Here is a 22,847-nt window from a genome sequence, read left to right on the forward strand (position 1 = left end):
CCGTAGATGTAGTTTAATGTGGAGACTGAAACCTCTTCCACTACAGCCAACCCAATAGATGGAGACACAATCAGTAGTGTTCACATTTTATTAAAATAGGGCCTACAAGCACCAAAGTGGCATATATTTCACCAGAGTTTTAGTAGTATAATGGAGACTGACACCTCTTCCACTACAGCCAACTTAGCAGATGGAGACACAATCAGAACTGTTCACATGTAAAAAAATTAGGGCCTAAGACCACCATTTCTATGGCCAACATATTGGAGATGGTGGAGTTCAACCTCATAGCTTTGTCATGTGTAGGAGGAAACAATTTTTTACGTAACCACAAGTGTGGGACCGAGGGATAGCTGCATTGCTGAGAGAGGGCGGAGCATGATGAAACGGACAAACTGCTGGACCGTGAGTGAGCTGTAGGCGGAGATGTTATGGTGGATAGTGAAATAAACACACCAGGCATGTCCGCTTCCGTTAGAGCTAATGGGCTCTTATGCAGCCTGACAGAAGCAGGTATACAACCAGAAGTTCTGTGGTGGGAGACTTGCGTGAAAATAATTGGCAGGGTAACAGAGGAGGAGGAAGAAGCAGCAAATGCGTTTGATGGGGCGGCTTATGGTTATTTATTGAAAACCAATTTTGAGTTTATCATGTTTGTGTACATGTTTGTCTACACCAAAAAGTAATTTCACTAGAGAATAACTATTATAAAGGATACCAAAACCTCTTCCAATACAGCCAATCCAGCAAATGGAGACCCAACCAGGAGTGTTCACAATAAAAAAATTAGGTCCTGATACCACCGAAGTGCCATCAATTTCAGTAGAGTAGAAGTAGTATAACAGAACCAACACCGCTTCCACTACAGCCAACCCAATAAATGGAGACCCAATGAAGATTCCCCACATTTCCAAAAATTAGTGGCAGACACCAGCAAAGTGGCATCAATTTCTCCAGAGTAGATGTAGTTTAATGGTGACCAAAACCTCTTTTACTATAACCAACCCAGTAGACGGAGACCCAATCAGGAATGTTGTTACTTTTTAATAAATTAGGGCCTAAAACCTCCAAAGTGGCATCAATTTCACTGTGGTAGAAGTAGTATAATGGGGCCCCACACCACTTTCACTACAGCCGACCCAATAGATGGAGACCCAGTCAGGATTCCCCACATTTCCAAAAATTAGTGGCAGACACCAGCAAGGTTGTGTCAATTTCACTACAGTAGAAATTGTAGAATTAGGAACTACACCTCTTCCCATACAGCCAACCAAGTAGATGGAGACCCTATCAGGATTCTCCACATTTCCAAAGATTTGTGGCAGACACCAGCAAAGTGGCATCAATTTCACCATAGTAGTAGTTTAATGGAGACAGAAACCTCTTCCACTGCAGCCAAACCCAATAGATGGAGACTAGTGATGAGTGAGCACTAAAAAACTCATTGTTCGAGTTGAGCAAATTGAAATGCTTGAGTGCTTGGACAGAGTAACGAGCCCAATGTAAGTCTATGGGTAACTCAAGCAGCTCCCCCCAGCGGTCTTCAGAGGACTTAAAAATTGCCCAAATCGATGGGAACAGTGCTCAAATGACATGGGAACAGCATGGGGAAGACCCCTGGAAGGATTTATGACTCCCAGGTCACTGCTGTCAACAACATTGTCAGAGGTATTACGGCACTTTTACGGACTCACAATAAAACATACAAAAACAAAACCAAAATGGATTTTCCTGGGAAATATGTTAAGAAACATACTTTGCAGGGTAATGACTTGTATATAAGGCAAAATAAATAACCAAAACCAAAAATACTCCTCCACACATTGGGATATGTTCACACGTAGCATTTTTAATGCGCTTTTGCACTTTTGCATTGATTTCAACCATGACTAATGCATTCACTGGGAAATGTCATTTTAACATTTTACAACCATTAAAATCAAGGTAAAATCGCTATAATAACGCAGCAAAAATGCAAGCAATAACACACATCAAAATCTCGATAAAATCGCTGCAAAATACGCAGGTAATAAAACACATAAAAAGCGTGGTAAATTGCGGTAAAATTGAGGCAAAAATGCAGGCAATAACATGCTTGAAAATCGCATTGAAATCACAGCAAAATCACTGCAAAATTGTGACAGAAATGTAAGCACGCCTAAAAATTGCAGCAAAATCGCGGTAAAACCACAGCAAAAATGCAAACAATAAAACACATCAAAATTGCGGTGAAATTGCGGATAAATCGTGGCCAAAACACAGGCAATAAAATGCATCAAAATCTTGGAAAAATTGTGTTAAAACCACAGCAAAAAAACACAGGCAATTATACGTATATTAATCTCGGTAAAATCGCAGTAAAAATGCATGCAATAGAATGCATCAAAATTGCAGTAAAATCACAGCAAAAAATGCAAGTAAAAACGCAGGAAATAAAACGTAGCAAAATCAGGGTAAAATCGCGGCAATACGTGGTAAAACCATGTCAAAATTGCAGGCAATAACATGCATCAAAATCGTGGCAAAAAAGCAGGCAATAAAATGCAGCAAAAATGCAGGCAATAAAACACATCAAAATCGCGGGAAAAATGCATGCAATAACATGCATGAAAATAGCGGTAAAATTGCGGCAAACAATGCAGACAATAGAATGCATCAAAATTTTAGTAAAAGAACGGCAAAAAATGCAGGCAATGAAACGCATCAATATTGCTGTAAAATCTCGTTAAAACCATGGGAAAATGCAGGCAATTATACACATCAAAATTGAGGTAAAATTGCGAAAAAACGCAGGCAGTGAAATACATCAATATCGTGATAAAATCACATTGAAATCGAAATAAAACCATGTAAAAAACAGGCAATAAAACGCATCAAAATCACGGTGAAATCGTGGTAAAATCGCAGCAAAAACGCAGGCAATAAAACACATCAAAATCACAGGAAAGCTACAGCAAAAACACAGGCAATAAGACGCATCAAAATCACAGTAAAATCGTGGCAAAAACACAGGCAATAGAATGCATAAAAATTATGGTAAACTTTTGGCAAATAAGCGGGCAATGAAACACATCAAAAATTGCGGCAAAATCACGTTAAACCTGCAGCAAAAATGCAGGCAATAATACACATGAAAATTGCGGTAAAATTGAGGCAGAAACACAGACAGTGTGGTAAATTCACATTCAAATCGAGGTAAAACCGTGAAAAAGACAGACAATAAGATGCATCAAATGATGATACAATCGTGGCAAAATCGTAGGCAATAAAATGCATCAAAATCACAATAAGAATGATGAAAGATGCGGCAAAACCGTGGCAAAAAATGCAGGCAATAAAAGCATCAAAATCGCTGTCAAATTGCATTAAAACTGCGTAAAAAATGCAGGTAATAGTACGCATAAAAATCGAGGTAAAATCATGGCAAAAACACATGCAATGAAAAGGATCAATATCGCGGTAAAAACGCAGGAAATAATACACATCAAAATTGCGGTAAAATTGTGGCAAAAACGCAGGCAATGAAATGAATCAATATTGTGGTAAAATCGCAATTAAATCGAGGTAAAACCATCGCAAAAAATGCAGGCAATAAAATGCATCAAAATCACGGTAAAATCGCGACAAAAACGAGGCCAAAACTCCGGCATTAATACACATCAAAATTGCGGTAAAATCACTGCAAAAACTAAAAAAAAATGCTGCAAAAATGCATGCGATAAAACGTATCAAAATCGCTGTAAAATCTCTGCAAAAACATAGGCAATAACACACATGAAAATTGTAGTAAAATCGCGGTAAAACCGTGGCAAAAACGCAGGCAATAACACCCATCAAAATCGCAGTAAATCAGGTTAAAACTGCGGGGAAAAAATGCTGGCAATAAAACGCATCTAAATTGTGGTCAATTTAGGGCAAAAATGCAGGCAATAAAACACATCAAAATTGCAGTAAAATCGCTGCAAAAACAGGTAATAAAACGCATCAAAATCGCAGTGAACTCGTGGTAAAAGCACATCAAAAATGAAGGCAATAATACAAATTCAAATTTGCAGGAAAATTGAGGCAAAAACACATGCAATGAAATGTATAAATATTGTTGTAAAATAGTGTTAAAATCGAGGTAAAATGCAGCAAAAATGCAGGCAATAAAATGAATCAAAATCACGCTAAAATCGTGGCAAAACCGAGGCCAAAACTCAGGCATTAATACACATCAAAATTGCGGTAAAATCACTGCAAAAACTAAAAAAAACTGCTGCAAAAATGCATTCGATAAAACATATCAAAATCGCTGTAAAATCTCTGCAAAAACATAGGCAATAACACACATGAAAATTGTAGTAAAATCGCGGTAAATCCGTGGCAAAAACGCAGGCAATAACACCCATCAAAATCGCAGTAAATCAGGTTAAAACTGCGGGGAAAAAATGCTGGCAATAAAAAGCATCTAAATTGTGGTCAATTTAGGGCAAAAATGCAGGCAATAAAACACATCAAAATTGCAGTAAAATCGCAGCAAAAACAGGCAATAAAACGCATCAAAATCGCAGTGAACTCATGGGAAAAGCACATCAAAAATGCAGCAATAATACATATTAAAATTTGCAGGAAAATTGAGGCAAAAACACATGCAATGAAATGTATAAATATTGTTATAAAATCGTGTTAAAATCGAGGTAAAATGCAGCAAAAATGCAGGCAATAAAATGCATCAAAATTTCGGTAAAATCATGGCAAAACCGTGACAAAAACTCAGGCAATAAAATGCATCAAAATCATGGTAAAATCATGATAAAACCACAACAAAAAAGATAGGCTATAATAAACTTAAAAAATGGGGTAAAATTGCGACAAAAACATAGGCAAAGAAATGTATCAATATTGTGGTAAAATCGCGTTAAAATAGAGGCAAAAAATGCAGGCAATAAAACGCATTAAAATTAATGGAAAAATCGCGCCAATATGCAGACAATAAAATGCATCAAAATCACTGAAAAATCGGGGCAAAAATATAGGCAATGAAGAGCATCAAAATCACTGTGAAATTGTGGTAAAATCGGAGCAAAAATGCAGGCAATAACATGCATCAAAATCACAGTAAAATCACAGCAAAATGCAGGCAACAGAATACGTCAAAATTACGGTAAAATCACAATAAACCCACAGCAAAGATGCAGGCAATAATACATATTAAAATTGCGGCAAAACGCAGGCAATGAAATTTATCAATATCATGGTAAATTCACATTAAATTCGAGGTAAAACTGCGGAAAAAAACTGTGATAATAATAAGCAATAATAAGCAATAATAAGCTTCAAAATCGTGGTAAAATCGTGGCAAAAGCAAAGGCAAATAAGCGAATCAATATTGCGGCAACATTGTGCTAAAACCTCAATAAAAATGCTGGCAGTACAACGCATCTAAATCGTGGTAAATTAACGGCCAAAATGCAGGCAATAAAATGCATCAAAACCGCGACAAAAACAGGTAAAGCTGTGCAAAAAATGAAGGCAATAATAAGCATCAAAACTGTCGTAAAATCGTGGCAAAAATGCAGGCAATGAAACGGATCAATATCTAGGTAAAATTGCGGCAAAACCTAGGTAAAACCGCAGAAACGACACAGGCAATAAAACACTTCAAAATTGCAGTAAAATCTCTGCAAAACCACAGGCAAAAAAAACGAATCAAAATCGCAGTGAAATCGTGATAAAACCGGAGCAAAACCGCAGGCAATAATGCACATCAAAATTGCAGTAAATTGCGGCAAAAACAAAGGCAATATAATGCATCAACATTATGGTAAAATTGCAGTTAAAATGAGTTAAAACCGTGGTAAAAATGCAGGCAATATAATGCATTAAAATGGAGGCAAAAACTCAGGAAATAAAATGCAGCAAAATCACGGTAAAATCATGTTAAAACCAATGCAAAAATACAGGCAATAATACACATTAAAATTAGGGTAAAATAGTGATACAAACACAAGCAAAGAAATGCAGCAATATTGTGGTAAAAGCGCATTAAATCAAGGCAAAAATGCAGGCAATAAAGCATCAAAATCACAATAAAATTGTGGCAATACCCGGTAAAACCGCCGCAAAAATGCAGGCAATGAAATGCATCAAAATCACGGTGAAATAGTGGTAAAATTGCAGCAAAACGCATGCAATAAAACAAATGAAAACTGCGGGAAACCCACAGCAAAAACACAGGCAATAACACACATCAAAATAGCAGTAAAATCAAGGCAAAAATGCAGGAAATGGAATGCATAAAAATTACAGTAAAACTATGGCAAAAACCAAGGCAATGAAATGCATCAATATTGCAGTAAAATTACATTAAAACTGCAGCAAAAATGCAGACAATAAAACACATCAAAATTGAGGTAAAATTGCGGCAAAAATGCAGGTAATGAAATACATCAATATCATGGTAAAATCGCATTAAAATCTAGGTAAAACTGTGGGAAAAAACAGGCAATAAAACCCATCAAATTGCGATAAAATCATTGCAAAAGTGCAGGCAATAAAATGCATCAAAATCACAGTAAGAATGATGCAAAAATGCAGGAAAAATGTGGCAAAAAAGCAGGCAAAAAAAGAATCAAAATTTCTGTAAAATTGCGTTAAAACAGCGTAAAAAATGCAGTCTATAATATGCATCAAAATCGTGGTAAAATCGTGGCAAAAACACAGGTAATAAAATGAATCAAAATTGGAGTGAAATCATGGTAAAACTGCAGCAAAATCGCAAGCAATAATTCACATCAAAATTGCGGTAAAATTTCGGTAAAAATGCAGGAAATGAAATGCATCAATATTGTGGTAAAATCACAATTAAATCAAGGTAAAACCACTGCAAAAATTCAGGCAATAAAATGCATCAAAATCACTGTAAAATCATGATAAAACCACAACAAAAAACATAGGCTATAATAAACTTAAAAAATGGGGTAAAATTGCGACAAAAACATAGGCAAAGAAATGTATCAATATTGTGGTAAAATTGCGTTAAAATAGAGGCAAAAAATGCTGGCAATAAAACGCATTAAAATTAATGGAAAAATCACACCAAAATGCAGGCAATAAAACGCATCAAAATCACGGAAAAATCGGGGCAAAAACATAGGCAATGAAGAGCATCAAAATCACTGTGAAATTGTGGTAAAATTGGAGCAAAAACGCAGGCAATAACATGCATCAAAATCACAGTAAAATCACAGCAAAATGCAGGCAACAGAATGCGTCAAAATTACGGTAAAATCACATTAAACCCACAGCAAAAATGCAGGCAATAATACATATTAAAATTGCGGCAAAACGCAGGCAATGAATTTTATCAATATCATGGTAAATTCACATTAAATTCGAGGTAAAACCGCGGAAAAAAACTGCGATAATAATAAGCAATAATAAGCAATAATAAGCTTCAAAATCGTGGTAAAATCGTGGCAAAAGCAAAGGCAAATAAACGAATCAATATTGCGGCAACATCATGCTAAAACCCCAATAAAAATGCTGGCAGTACAACGCATCTAAATCGTGGTAAATTAACGGCCAAAATGCAGGCAATAAAATGCATCAAAACCACGACAAAAACAGGTAAAGCTGCGGAAAAAATGAAGGCAATAATAAGCATCAAAACTGTCGTTAAATCGTGACAAAAACGCAGGCAATGAAACGGATCAATATCTAGGTAAAATTGCGGCAAAAACTAGGTAAAACCGCAGAAAAGACACAGGCAATAAAACACTTCAAAATTGCGTTCAAATCTCTGCTAAAGCACAGGCAAAAAAACGCATCAAAATCGCAGTGAAATCGTGATAAAACCGCAGCAAAACCGCAGGCAATAATGCACATCAAAATTGCGGTAAATTGCGGCAAAAACAAAGGCAATATTATGCATCAACATTATGGTAAAATTGCAGTTAAAATGAGGTAAAACCGTGGTAAAAATGCAGGCAATAAAATGCATTAAAATCGAGGCCAAAACTCAGGAAATAAAAGGCAGCAAAATCACGGTAAAATCATGTTAAAACCAACGCAAAAATACAGGCAATAATACACATTAAAATTAGGGTAAAATAGTAACACAAACGCAAGCAAAGAAATGCAGCAATATTGTGGTAAAATCGCATTAAAATCAAGGCAAAAATGCAGGCAATAAAGCATCAAAATCACAATAAAATTGTGGCAATAGCCGGTAAAACCGCCACAAAAATGCAGGCAATGAAATGCATCAAAATCACGGTGAAATAGTGGTAAAATTGCAGCAAAATGCATGCAGTAAAACAAATGAAAACTGCAGGAAACCCACAGCAAAAACACAGGCAATAACACACATCAAAATAGCAGTAAAATCAAGGCAAAAATGCAGGAAATGGAATGCATAAAAATTACAGTAAAACTATGGCAAAAACCAAGGCAATGAAATGCATCAATATTGCAGTAAAATCGCATTAAAACTGCAGCAAAAATGCAGACAATAAAACACATCAAAATTGAGGTAAAATTGCGGCAAAAATGCAGGTAATGAAATACATCAATAGCATGGTAAAATCGCATTAAAATCTAGGTAAAACTGTGGGGAAAAAAAGGCAATAAAACCCTTCAAATTGCGATAAAATGCATCAAAATCACAGTAAGAATGATGCAAAAATGCAGGAAAAACATGACAAAAACGCAGGCAAAAAAGAATCAAAATTTCTGTAAAATTGCGTTAAAACAGCGTAAAAAATGCAGTCAATAATATGCATCAAAATCGTGGTAAAATCGTGGCAAAAACACAGGCAATAAAATTAATCAAAATTACAGTGAAATCATGGTAAAACTGCAGCAAAATCGCAAGCAATAATTCACATCAAAATTGCGGTAAAATTACGGCAAAAATGCAGGAAATGAAATGCATCAATATTGTGGTAAAATCACAATTAAATCAAGGTAAAACCACTGCAAAAATTCAGGCAATAAAATGCATCAAAATAACGGTAAAATCATGGCAAAACCATGGCAAAAACTCAGGCAATAAAATGCATCAAAATCACGGTAAAATCGTGTTAGTACCATGGTAAAAATTGACTACAAAGAAGGTGGGCACCGCTAAAGGATAGTAATTATAAATATAAAGGGGTGCTACAGTAACCTGATATAATAGCACAAGATGATTTAGAAGAAAAAGACTCAGGATATACAACCATGCACACCCAATATTAAGAAAGTGAAAAAATCTTTATTATATGATTACACATGGACAACAAAGAAAAAGTTAAAAACATTTAAAACAGACAGAAACATGTACAATCTTCATGAAGGGGGACTGGTAATAATAATGATATTCCAAAGCAATAAATCCCCCCCTTAGGCCACAGGTATACTTTGCATCAGTTTTCCATAACATTAGATCAGTATTGACCAAGCCGAATCACCCAGGTTATCAATAGAACGGCACAACCAGTCAAAGTGTATATGACAAACCAGACCCTCCTAAATAATTATATAATGAGTATAAAGGAATCAAGGAATGAATAAGGATAATGGTCTACTGGCTCTAGAGGCCCATATTTTAATATTTTTTGACCAAACTGTGTCACCAAGGTCATATATAACGTGGCACGGTTGGTCCAGATATAAATCAAAAACCAGGTATTCCTGAAAGGTCAAATCATAAATATAAGAGATTCAAGGGATGTAAGAAAATAATTACCTGCTGGCACTGGAGACCCTACGCGTTACGCTGCTTAGCCGCAGCTTCGTCAGGGGTATGTTGTCCATGGGAACATGTGTGGGTTAAATTGTATGTCTAATAATGCGTGACTAGTTTCAGGTGAGGACATATTATCTCCCTTTGGCGTTCTAGCATGTGAGGCAGGATTTTCGTGTCAGATGCGTTCCACCCAGACCATGCGGTGGAACGCAAGCGGAAGTAAATGAAACGTCATATCCGGTCTGGAAAAAGCGTCATATCCGGCCAAATACAGTCTGCAAAAGAGTGCCCTAACAGGAAGCGCAGAGCAATTAGACCTTGCACACAGCCGCAGTAGAGAAGAGGCTTGCGTTCCGCGCGTCCGCTACAAAGAACACCGGTGATCAAAAAATAAAAAATTCTAGCGTTAATCAGAATAGACAGCAGACCCGGCTGAGGATGCCAGGAGGTCAGTATATGATCTGAAAAGGATCACCACTTGTACATAAACATGTCATCACATGACAAAATACAAACATTAAACATAAAAGACATACCGACCAAACCAACATCAAACAAACATAAAACAAACAACAAGACACATGAATGTTGAGAGACACTTGATTAGTGGCAAGTAAAATGAAATGGCAATACATGTTAATGCATAAACAGCTGTGTGCATAAATGTAGAAAGATGTCCACAACTGATTAAACTTGCAAATCACAAATTATGAGATAAATGGACAATGAACTGATAGACCTGCAAAAGTCAGCCTCACTAGAAAGGGGGAAAGGAAGAAAGGGGAGGGGAGGGAGGGGATGGAAAGGAATAGAAAAAAGGTGAGTAGGAAGGAGAAGATAAAAAGGAAAGAGAAAAGAAGAGAGAAGGAATGAACGAGGGAAAAGGATGAAAAAACTGTTGAAAGACTCCCATAAGTGGACATAACTCCAAATACAAGAGCACCATGGGAATCTAGGCCATGTAATCCACAAATGGGGAAAGAGAGAGAAGAGAAGAAAGACCAGGGAACCCCCAATGGGGACAGGGTTCCACTTGCAAGGACACATTGGGAGTCTAAGACAAGTAACCAGTAACTGAGAGATCCTCATTTATGCCCTTAGGAAAAGATCCACATGGATTCTGACTAGAGATGAGTGGTATTCGACTCGAACTGTTTGCCAGTCTCAAATTCGAGCTGCTTTGAGCGGTATTCGAGCCGTTCAGCGAAAACGAATGATTTGAAAGAAAAATCCGGATGTTCGAGGTTATGTTCGATAACTGTTTGTGCACCAAAGTCATAACTGGATTTTTTCACAGTAATGCTGATAATCAATGTTAATATGCAGTTTGAATGTACAGGGTGGGGGGGGCAGGGGATGGATCTCTGCATAAATAATGAAGATCTCCATTTTTTTTTCTCTTTCCCACATTTACAGTGGGGAGGTGCAATCTGTCAGCCTATCAGCAGCGCACACACGGAGCGAACTGCTTTTTTTCACACAAGCAAGGGCATGTGTCATTGGCTGTGTTTGTCACATGTCCTTGCCCTATAAGACCCAGCCATTTTTCCTGTCGTCCCCATTTTCTCACTGCTGCAGCTGCGTGTTAGACGGCACCGCTGTTGCTGTGTGCGCTATACTTTCAGTGTTAATTTCAAGCCAATTTTCTCAGAAATATACAGATAGTTTGGGAGTAGGGAATAGTTGTGATTGCAGTCCTTTTGAGGACTAGGTTACAGCATTTCCTACGACTTTTAGCAGGCAGGTCTGTGCTCTTAAATAGATAGGTTAGGAGTAGGGTCTACTTGTAATTGCAGTCCTTTTGAGGACTAGGTTACAGCATTTCCTACGACTTTTAGCAGGCAGGTCTGTGTTCTTAAATAGACAGCTTGGGAGTAGGGATTAATAGTAATTACAGTCCTTTTGAGGACTAGGTTACAGCATTTCCTAGGACTTTTTGCCAGGCAGGTCTGTGCCAGTACTGTGAAAGTGTTTTTCACAGCATTTGGCTAAATCTAGCTAAGCAAATCCTTTTTGGCCTCTTGCAGTGTGTGTTAGTCAGTGGAGTAGTGTATCTTTGTTGCAAGCTACACCATCTGTGTATAGAATAATTTTTTTTTTACTGCACCTAGCCAAGTAAATCCTTTTGGGCATATCATCATTCTATTAGGCCATCTATATTAAGCTCCACCAGCTTGCAAATTACTAATAATTTTTAGCTGCATCTAGCTCGGAAAATAATTTTGGGTTTGTAGCAGTGTGTGTGACTTATTCTATTAGTCTATCTATACTAAGCTCCACCAGATTGCAAATTGCAAATAATTTTTATCTGCATCTAGCTAGGAAAATAATTTTAGGCTTGTAGCAGTGTGTGGGACTTATTCTATTAGTCCATCTATACTAAGCTCCACTAGCTTGCAAATTGCAAATAATTTTTAGCTGCATCTAGCTCGGAAAATAATTTTGGGCATAGTAGCAGTGTGTGGTACTCATTCTATTAGGCCATCTATACTAAGCTCCATCAGCTTGCAAATAACAAATAATTTTTAGCTGCATCTTGTCTGTAAAATAATTTTGGGCATAGCAGCAGTGTGTGGTACTCATTCTATTAGGCCATCTTTACTAAGCTCCACCAGCTTGCAAATTACAAATAATTTTTATTTGCATCTAGCTCGGAAAATAATTTTGGGCTTGTAGCAGTGTGTGGGACTCATTCTATTAGGCCATCTATACTAAGCTCCACCAGCTTGCAAATTACAAATAATTTTTATCTGCAGCTAGCTCGGAAAATAATTTTGGGCTTGTAGCAGTGTGTGGGACCCATTCTTTTAGTCCATCTATACTAAGCTCCACCAGCTTGCAAATTACAAATAGTTTTTATCTGCATCTAGCTCGAAAAATAATTTTGGGCTTGTAGCAGTGTGTGGGACTTATTCTATTAGTCCATCTATACTAAGCTCCACCAGCTTGCAAATTACAAATTATTTTTATCTGCATCTAGCTCTGAAACTAATTTTGGGCTTGTAGCAGTGTGTGGGACTCATTCTATTAGTCCATTTCTACTAAGCTGCACCAGATTGCAAATTACAAATAATTTTTATCTGCATCTAGCTCGGAAAATAATTTTGGGCTTGTAGCAGTGTGTGTGTCTTATTCTATTAGTCCATCTATACTAAGCTCCAAAAGCTTGCAAATTACAAATAATTTTTATCTGCATCTAGCTCAGAAAATAATTTTGGGCTTGTAGCAGTGTGTGGGTCTTATTCTATTAGTCCATCTATACTAAGCTCCACCAGCTTGCAAATTACAAATAATTTTTATCTGCATCTAGCTTGGAAAATAATTTTGGGCTTGTAGCAGTGTGTGGGACTAATTCTATTAGTCCATCTATACTAAGCTCCACCACCTGTCTTTGTAATAAAATTGTTTTACTGCATCTAACCCAGCCAATACTTTTGGGCTTCCACCACAGTTTGGCCGCTCAGCTCTGTTCGGTTCCCATCCATCATTTTTTGTGCAAACAACTCCAGAGTTGTCAATTAGTTAACCACCAAAATGAGTGGAAAAAGGCCTGCTGCTGGTGCAAAGGGGAATAGACATGTTGGGAAGGGAAAAAAAGGCTGTGTCCGTGGGGTAGGTGTTAAAGCAACAGTAGCATCTGCAGAAGAAAGACCATCTTCCAGCCAAACTAAGATGTCTACTTCTTTTACCGGACAATGTGATAAGATCCCTTTCTTACGGCCACGCCAATCGCTACAAATTCCAGATGAGGCACAAAAACAGCAGGTGCTTCAATGGATATCAAGTGCTCCTTTAAGTGGGCTCTCCTCCACCTCAACTTCAACATCACAAATACTCCAGTCCTCAGAGTTGTCACACCAATCGCACTTGCTTCCTCACAGCTCCCAAGTCGCCAGCTGCCCGTCTGAGTATGGGGTAGAACAGAAGGTTGAGTCTGCAGAGCTGTTTACTCATACTATAGCCTGGGAATCAGAGGTCGGCTCCAGAGCTTCTGTGAATCCAGACGAGGAAATTATCTGCACTGATGCCCAGAATCTTTATGAGTCGGATCCAGGAACAGACGTAGAAGGTTCTGACCATAATGTAGACCCTCGTTCCCAAACTGTAACTCCTGTTGGTGGAGACAATGAGGTAGACGATGATGAGACTCAAATACCTGATTGGAGCAACAACTTGAGTATTTTGTCAGGGCAGGAAGAGGTTGGCTCTGAGGACAGTGGGTGTGAGAACACACAGGGTGATGATGACGAGGTTGCAGATCCCACTTACTGTCAACCCACAGTCAGCCAGTGGATGAGGTCAGCAGAGGAGGTGGAGGAGGATGCTAGTGACGACGAGGTCAGGTTGCGCCTTCCTGGACAGAGACGTAGTACTGGAAGCACGTCAGCAACTGCATCCTCAAACACAACTCTGCCTCTGACCACAAGTCGTGGTGGCTCTTCAGGTCGCATGGTGGCTAAGCCTTGCATAGCCTGGGCATTTTTTCAGATCGATAAGGATGACCCAACTCATGTTATCTGTAACATTTGTCACCAAAAGCTAAGTAGAGGCCAAAAAATCCATAGTTTGAGTACTTCATGCATGAACCGTCACATGGACATGAAGCATAAGTTGCTGTGGGAAGCTTACTGTGCTACAATGCGGCCTAGCGGGGCCGGGCCAACCACCGTCTGCCCCATCTTGTGCATCCACGGCCTCTTCATCCTCTGTGACTGGGGGGACAGCAGCCACACCTGTTTTTGTACGCAGACCTGTCACCTCTTCACCCGCAACAGCCAGCGTGATTGGCAGGTCATCATTTTATTTGGAGGTGGAAACAACAGCTGGTGTTGAGCGCTCTCCGACATCTAGAGCACCACCTTTGGATCAAGGCAACCTAACATGTCCACCTGCATCTTCCTCACAGACCGTCAGTTTGCCGGGGACACCCTTCTCAACTCCGTCTAAGCACAACAGCCAGCCCTCGGTCCCTCAGATGTGGACAAGTAAAAGACCATTTCGTACTAGCCATGAGAAAGCTAAGAGGTTGAATCTGCAATCTGCAAGCTCTTGGCTAGAGAAATGCTGCCTTTCCGCCTGGTGGACACAGAGGATTTTCGAGACCTTATGTCCGTCGGAGTGCCCCAGTACCAGATGCCCAGTCGGCACTACTTCTCAAAGAAAGGTGTGCCTGCGCTCCACCAGCATGTCGCACACAACATCACCGCTTCTTTGAGAAACTCTGTGTGTGACAGGGTGCATTTCACCACAGACACTTGGACTAGTAGGCATGGACAGGGGCATTACATGTCGCTTACTGGGCACTGGGTAACTATGGTGACAGCAGGACAAGGGGCTGCTGTCCAAGTCTTGCCGTCCCCAAGAGTTGTGCGTCAATCCTCTTTATCTCGAAGTTCCTCCACTGCTTCTGCCTCCTCAACATCCTCTCGGTCCTCCACCTGCACCCAAAGCCTGTCTGGTCATGCCACATTCTTTCTAACTGCACAGAAGGGATCCTGCACACCTCCTTACTATGCTGTCAGCAGGGCTCAACGTCATCAGGCGGTTTTTACTTTGAAATGTCTGGGAAATGTGAGTCACACAGCTGAGGAGTTGTGGTCAGCTCTGGAGAACCAGTTTCATGAATGGTTGTCTCCACTGGACCTGAAACCAGGGAAGGCCGTGTGCGACAATGCTGCAAATCTCGGTGCGGCCCTTCGCCGGGGCAATGTCACACACGTGCCTTGTATGGCTCACGTGTTGAACCTGGTTGTCCAGCAATTTTTAGGCCACTATCCCGGACTAGATGGCCTTCTGCAGAGGGCACAGTTGCTGTGTGCTCACTTCCGCCGTTCGCATCCCACAGCTCAGCGACTTACATCTCTACAGAAGTCGTTGGGCCTGCCACTTCACCGGTTAAAATGCGATGTGCCTACCCGGTGGAATTCAACTCTGCACATGTTGCAGCAACTGTGGCAGCACCAACAAGCCCTGGTGCAATACGTTCTGACGTATAGCCTGGGCCAATGGGATCCAGAGGAGGGGCAAATCACGCTGGAGGAGTTGTCTCAGATCAGGGACCTATGCACCCTTCTGCACAGTTTTGAAATGGCGACGAAGATGTTTAGTGCTGACGATGCCATTATCAGCATGACTATTCCGGTGATTTACATGCTGGAGCACATGTTAAACAGAATTCGGAGTCAGGTGATGCGACAAAAGGAGGTGGAGGAAGTAGAGGAGGAGCAGTTGTATGCGGAAGGGCTAACATCTGCAAGATCCAGACGGTTGGCAGCACCAAGGCGGCAGGCATGTGAGGTTGGAGGAGATGGATTTACCAGGGCGCATGGTAGCAGCCAAACTAGTGAGGAAGGTGCAGGAGCCCAGAAAGAAGTTGGGGACGAACTGATGGAAGACTCATCAGATGAGGGAGACCTTGATCACATTTCTGTTGTGCGAGGTTGGGGGGAGAGGGCAGAGGAAGGAAGCATGATTGTTACCTCGCCACCAACACAACAGGGACATGCTGCTCCTCGATGCGCAAGACACATGAGTGCCTTCTTGCTGCTCTGCCTGCAACATGACCCTCGAATTGTCAGAATTTGAAATAATCCTGACTACTGGGTTGCCACACTCTTAGATCTCCAGTACAAAAGTAAATTTGCTGAAATAATTCCTGCCATAGAAGGGGATTCACGCATGCAGGAGTATCAGCAGAGATTGTTGCAGAATCTTACATGTGCTTTTCCACAAAAACCAGTGGTGCACTTAGTGAATCTCACAGTTCTAACTTGCCAACCGTGGAACAGTCGAGTGTTCAGCACTCAAACCATAAAATAAACACAGTATCTGCTGGTAACAGCAATTTTGCAGAATCATTTCACAGCTTTTTTAGCCCATCCTTTGCAAGGCCACAGGAGACAAGAAGTCTGACACATAGTCAACGCCTAGAGACGATGGTACAGGAGTATCTCCAAGTAAACATCGAAGCCATGACTGTGTCACTGGACCCTTGCTCTTTTTGGGCTTCCAGTCAGAATAAATGGCCGGAGCTCGCCACTTACGCCTTGGAGATCTTGTCATGTCCCGCAGCCAGCATTCTCTCTGAACATGTGTTCAGCGCTGCTGGTGGTGTGCTGACAGATAAGCGCATGCGGCTGTCCACTGAGAATGTAGACAGACTCACGTTCATGAAGATGAACAAATCATGGATCTGCAAGGACTTTTCTACCCCTGTGTCATCCTGGGGAGAGTAAAAGCTTGAGGATTTCGTAAAATCACCTCACCAACCGTTTTAAGCCTTCAAATTACTAATAATGTTTAGCTGCATCTTGTCTGGAAAAAAAATTGGGGCCTGTAGCAGTGTGCGGTACTCATTCTATTATGCCATCTATACTAAGCTTCACCAGCTTGCAAATTACTAATAATTTTTAGCTGCATCTTGTCTGGAAAATAATTTTGGGCACAGTAGCAGTGTGTGGTACTCATTCTAACCAACCGTTTTAAGCAACTCTGGGGCAATTGATGCCACTTAAGTCGTGTCTGTGCCACAAATTTTTGGGAAAAAATGGAGACTCTTTTTGGAGTCCCCTTGCTTTGTTTTACATGATGTTGCCATCGTCAATTCCAGGTGGGTTGGGTCTCCCCCCCCCCCTTTTAACCATAAGAAAATACATACACTATGGCTTGGGGTAACACAGATTGTTGAGTCTGAAGATCTGTTTACTCAGAGGTCTGCTCCAAAGCTTCAGTGTCTGCTAGTCAGCGTAGTAACCCAGCTGCGAAGCAAGCTGCACCGCCTGTGTATCTAATAATGATTTTTAAATGCATCTAGCATCTAGACTGCGGGGACCCCTAACCAAACCCAGATGCTCAGCCCCTTAACGCCCCCTTTTCATTGACAATACAATCATGTAACTCTTACAACTGGATGGGTGAGGATTGGTCACAGCTTTAATAACTGTTCATACTCATTCCATTAGAAATGCATTTTATTTCTAAAATAATTCAGCTTGTTGTAGCATGCCCTGTGTCTCCAGTCTCCACAATGGCAAGTTGGCCAACAAGTGTAACTCTCCAACATGTCCTTTCTACTTCCAGGCCACGGAGGATCCTGCTTACTCGCATGCAGGACTCCGACCCCCATCCACGCTTGTTCCACTCCGTCCTGGAGTCCTGACAGTAATATGTCCAGTTCAATATCCATTAAGTGAACACTGTCGGGCCGTATGAGGCCTGCTTTATCTCCTTCCAGTTGTCTGTGTCGTATTACTACACAGCCTCTGTCTTTTATAAATTTTGCCATCCGAATATTTATTACCTGCCTTGTCCGTTCGATGGCCATGATGTCTCACGCACCTTGCCATACCGTTCTCTGCACAATCTCTGACCATACTATAGTTAGTTTTGTGAAAAATTCTCTGAAGCGCTCAGTGTCTAGTTTCATTATTGCCATTAGTTATGCGCTCTTGTGATAAGCTATGTGGTTTCCCCCGGCCTGTATAACTAAGATGTCCGGACCGCTTGCCTCTCTCCCTACCTTGATTACCTCCATTAGTACCTGTGGCCATTGCAGGCCTCTAATACCTCTCAAGTTCAAATATGTGTTATGAAACTCCAATTTCCTCCCGCCTGGGCGGACTTTCACCCTTCTTTCTGCACAATATATATACGAGTTCTTAATCATTGCATAGCAAAAAAACAGCAAGGAAGTGGTATTTATATGTCATGTCCTGCTATGCACCTGTTCAAGGCTGAGTTTATCAGAAATTTAAACACACATACCATGTTAAAATTGTATAGCATAGAAACATTGCATATAAATGTAAATAATGAAAAAGAAAAAGAAGAAAAAAGGAACATATATATAATAATAATCTATAAATGATCACTCATAATGATACATCAAATCAAGTCTGATGTTGAAACCCGCTGGTACACATGTATTTAAATTATAAATCCACCAATTTTCTCTATTAAGGAGCTTTCTCCTATAATCATCCACCAAATCTCCACCAATCACCACGGCCCACAGAGGGGCCACCACAGTCAGTGAATCCTTCCTTATTTAGTATAGAGTCTACCAATACTTTGGGCGTATTAGCCCAGCTGCGAAGCAGGCTGCACCGCCTGTGTATCTAATGAGAATTTTTAACTGCATCTAGCCTAGGCAGACTGTGGCGACCCCCAACCAAACCGAGACGCTCTACATCTAACCCAGCCAATCATTTGATAGTATTGCTAGTAGCAGAGTCACATGGGCTCTAAACCTTGCATAGCCTGTGCATTTTTTCAGATCGATAAGGATGACCCAACTCGTGTTATCTGTAACATTTGTCACCAAAAGCTAAGTAGAGGCCAAAAAATACATAGTTTGAGTACTTCATGCATGAACCGTCACATGGATATGAAGCATAAGTTGCAGTGTGAAGCTCACTGTACTACAATACGGCCTAGCGGGCCGGGACAACCACCATCTGCACCACCTGTGTCATCCGGGGGAGACTAAAAGCTACTGCATAGTCTTTTCCAAAAATTTGAGGGAATTACCACGGGAATGGTTTGGAAGAGGTATAAGAGTTTAGGTAGGACGTTCATTTTTAGTATACTTATTCTGCCGAACCAGGAAAAATCCTTCACCATCCAAGAAGTAAGATCTTTATGGAGTTGTTCAATAAAGGGCCCAAAATTAAGATAAAATAGATGGGAGAGGTCTCTATGAATACGAATTCCTAAGTATTTGATACCCTGTGAGGGCCAGGCAAAGGGAAAGTTGGACTGGATGGAATCCTGTATGGATTTGGGGAGGGAGACATCGAGGGCCTCAGACTTCGCTGCATTGATTTTAAAGTTTGACCATGTAACAAAGTGATCTATTTCAGCCATAACAGCAGGGATGGATCTATGTGATTGAGTGATATATACTAGGACATCATCAGCAAATGCAGAGCACTTGTACTCGGTGCCTGCCACCTCAATCCACCTAATATTGAGGTTATCACGAATTGATGAGAGCAGGTGCTCCATCACTAGGATGCATAAGAGAGGGGACAGAGGACATCCCTGCCTTGTCCCATTGATGATTATGAAAGGTGATGAAAATGTTCCATTTATCTTCAGCCTAGCTGATGGATTGCGATACAGGGCCATGATTTTGGCTATAAAAGGGTTCCCTAGACCCCTACCCCAAGCTATTTAAGAGAATAATATATGGCATGCCAGGAGACTCTATGGAATGCTTTCTCAGAATCCAACGAGAGTATCTAATTACAAATTTTTAACTGCATCTAGCCGAGGAAATACTTTGGACCTAGTATCAGTGTCTGCTAGTCAGCGGATTATCCCACCTGTTAAGCAAGCTACACCACCTGTAGTTTGGACACTTAATTTTTTCAAAGGAAATGCTTCGGGCCGCCGGGATACTCAGTGAAGAGCATCGGGGAGGCACCCCAAGGCACAGGGGCTGGGATGCCTTGCGGTGGACCGCCAAGCTCGATCCTTATAAAAGCTTTTTAACTGCAGCAGCTTTAGTGGACGCTACTGGAGCTGGAATTCCCGCGGCTGCTGGCATCAGACTTGCCCTCCAATAGATCCTTGTAAAAGGATTTAAAGTGTACTCATTCAAATTACAGAGACAATTTAAATTAAGAAGCTTAGACCTGCCTCCACCGCAGGGGGGCTCGCTCGACCCACAGCGGACAGGCACCAGTATTGGGAGAGAGGGACTGGCCGTCAGGGTCCACAGCAGCTCTGGCACAAACCCGGCGACACGGAGGTCACACGGGCAGGAACGGACTGGCCGTGTCAGCTTCGCACTTTTTTGGTTTCAGAAGGGCATGACATGCCTATATCTGTGTCTCCCCCTCCTTTTACTCCCCCACCTCTTTTCTTTTCGCATGACTATATGTACTTGTAACTTTTCCATGTGTTAGTTGTGTCTTCTGAGCAGTTTGTCAGGTTTTGGACACCTTTGAAGGTGTTTTCTATGGGTTTCTATGTGTTTTTGTTTGCCTGCCATTGGTCTTAACGGTGTTCGACGGTGTTCGACGAACAGTTTGGCAAACATATGGGTGCTCGACAAAGAAACGAACTCGAACTCTACGGGGGTGGCTCAACTCTAATTCTGACCTCAAAAGGTCCCTAGTGTGATCCGAATTACGTGGGTTGGGCCTCATTTTTTGGAGGCCTGTGACTCGCAATTTGTTGGGGCTACCAGAGTGAAATTGAAGGAAGTGCAGGGCCACCGAGGAGATGGTCCTGCCCTTCCTCAGGTCCTGTTCAGCAAGATGAATGTTAGAAACATGTTGCTGTACCCGCTTACGGAATTCCTGCTATGTTTGACCAACATAGACCTTAGGACAAGGACAGGTCAGAGCATATATGATGTTCATGGATCTACAATTAATGAAGTCCCTCAAAGGAAATTGATGATTGTCAGTCGGATTGATAAAGATTTTTCCTGATGAAAAGAATGGACAGGCGGAGCAGTTACCGCAAGGGAAGGAGCCCTTGAGTATATTACCACCAGAGGTATTGTACACCGGACCTCTTTTGAGGTCAGAATCCAGGTGGATTTTTACACTTGATGCGGTGGCCCCTAAGGGCATAAATGAGGATCTCTCATTTACTGGTTACTTGGCTTAGACTCCCATGGTGTCCTTGCAAGTGGAACCCTGTCCCCATTGGGGGTTCCCTGGTCTTTCTTCTCTTCTCTCTCTTTTCCCATTTGTGGATTACTTGGCCTAGATTCCCATGGTGCTCTTGTATTTGGAATTATGTCCACTTATGGGAGTCTTTCAACAGTTTTTTCATCCTTTTCCCTCGTTCATTCCTTCTCTCTTCTTTTCTCTTTCCTTTTTATCTTCTCCTTCTTACTCCCCTTTTTTCTTTTCCTTTCCCTCCCCTCCCTCCCCTCCCCTTTCTTCCTTTCCCCCTTTCTAGTGAGGCTGACTTTTGCAGTTCTATCAGTTCATTGTCCATTTATCTCATAATTTGTGATTTGCAAGTTTAATCAGTTGTCGACATCTTTCTACATTTATGCACACTGCTGTTTATGCATTAACATGTATTGCCATTTCATTTTACTTGCCACTAATCCAGTGTCTCTCAACATTCATGTGTCTTGTTGTTTGTTTTATGTTTGTTTGATGTTGGTTTGGTCGGTATGTCTTTTATGTTTATGTTTGTATTTTGTCATGTGATGACATGTTTATGTACAAGTGGTGATCCTTTTCAGATCATATACTGAACTCCTGGCATCCTCAGCCGGGTCTGCTGTCTATTCTGATTAACGCTAGAATTTTTTATTTTTTGATCACCGGTGTTCTTTTTAGCGGACGCGCTACTTCCTGGGTCCTTGCGTTCCACCTTGGAACGCAAGCCTCTTCTCTACTGCGGCTGTGTGCAAGGTCTAATTGCTCTGTGCTTCCTGTTAGGGTGCTCTTTTGCAGACTGTATTTGGCCAGATATGATGCTTTTTCCAGACTGGATATGACGTTTCATTTATTTCCGCTTGCGTTCCACCGCATGGTCTGGGTGGAACGCATCTGACAGGAAAAGGCTGCCTCACACAATAGAACATGAAAGGGAGATAATAAGTCCTCACCTGAAACTAGTCACGCATTATCAGACATATAATTTAACCCACACATGTGCCCATGGACAACATACCCCTGACAAAGCTGCGACTAAGCAGCGTAACGCGTAGGGTCTCCAGTGCCAGCAGGTAATTATTTTCTTACATCCCTTGATTCTTTTATATTTATGATTTGACCTTTCAGGAATACCTGGTTTGTTTTTTATATCTGCACCAACCGTGCCATGTTATATATGACCTTGGTGACACAGTTTGGTCAAAAATTATTAAAATATGGGCCTCTAGTGCCAGTAGACTATTATCCCTATTAATTCCTTGATTCCTTTATACTCATTATATAATTATTTAGGAGGGTCTGGTTTGTCATATACACTTTGACTGGTTGTGCCGTTCTATTTATAACCTGGGTGATTCGGCTTGGTCAATACTTATCTAATGTTATGGAAAACTGATGTAAAGTATACTTGTGGCCTAAGGGGGGGATTTATTGCTTTGGAATATCATTATTATTACCAGTCCCCCTTCATGAAGATTGTACATGTTTCTGTCTGTTTTAAATGT

At 40.8% G+C, this 22,847-nt stretch overlaps 1 protein-coding gene across 3 annotated transcripts in view; it reads left to right on the forward strand.

The window, feature by feature from the left end:
* LOC141173661 (uncharacterized) overlaps positions 1-22,847 on the forward strand; it is a 72,907-nt gene that overhangs the window by 5,467 nt on the left and 44,593 nt on the right. The window lies entirely within an intron of this gene.

Source organism: Phyllobates terribilis, unplaced genomic scaffold (assembly GCF_046119375.1).
Source record: "Phyllobates terribilis strain yellow unplaced genomic scaffold, ASM4611937v1 Scaffold_13__5_contigs__length_258822181, whole genome shotgun sequence".
Taxonomy (NCBI): domain Eukaryota; kingdom Metazoa; phylum Chordata; class Amphibia; order Anura; family Dendrobatidae; genus Phyllobates; species Phyllobates terribilis.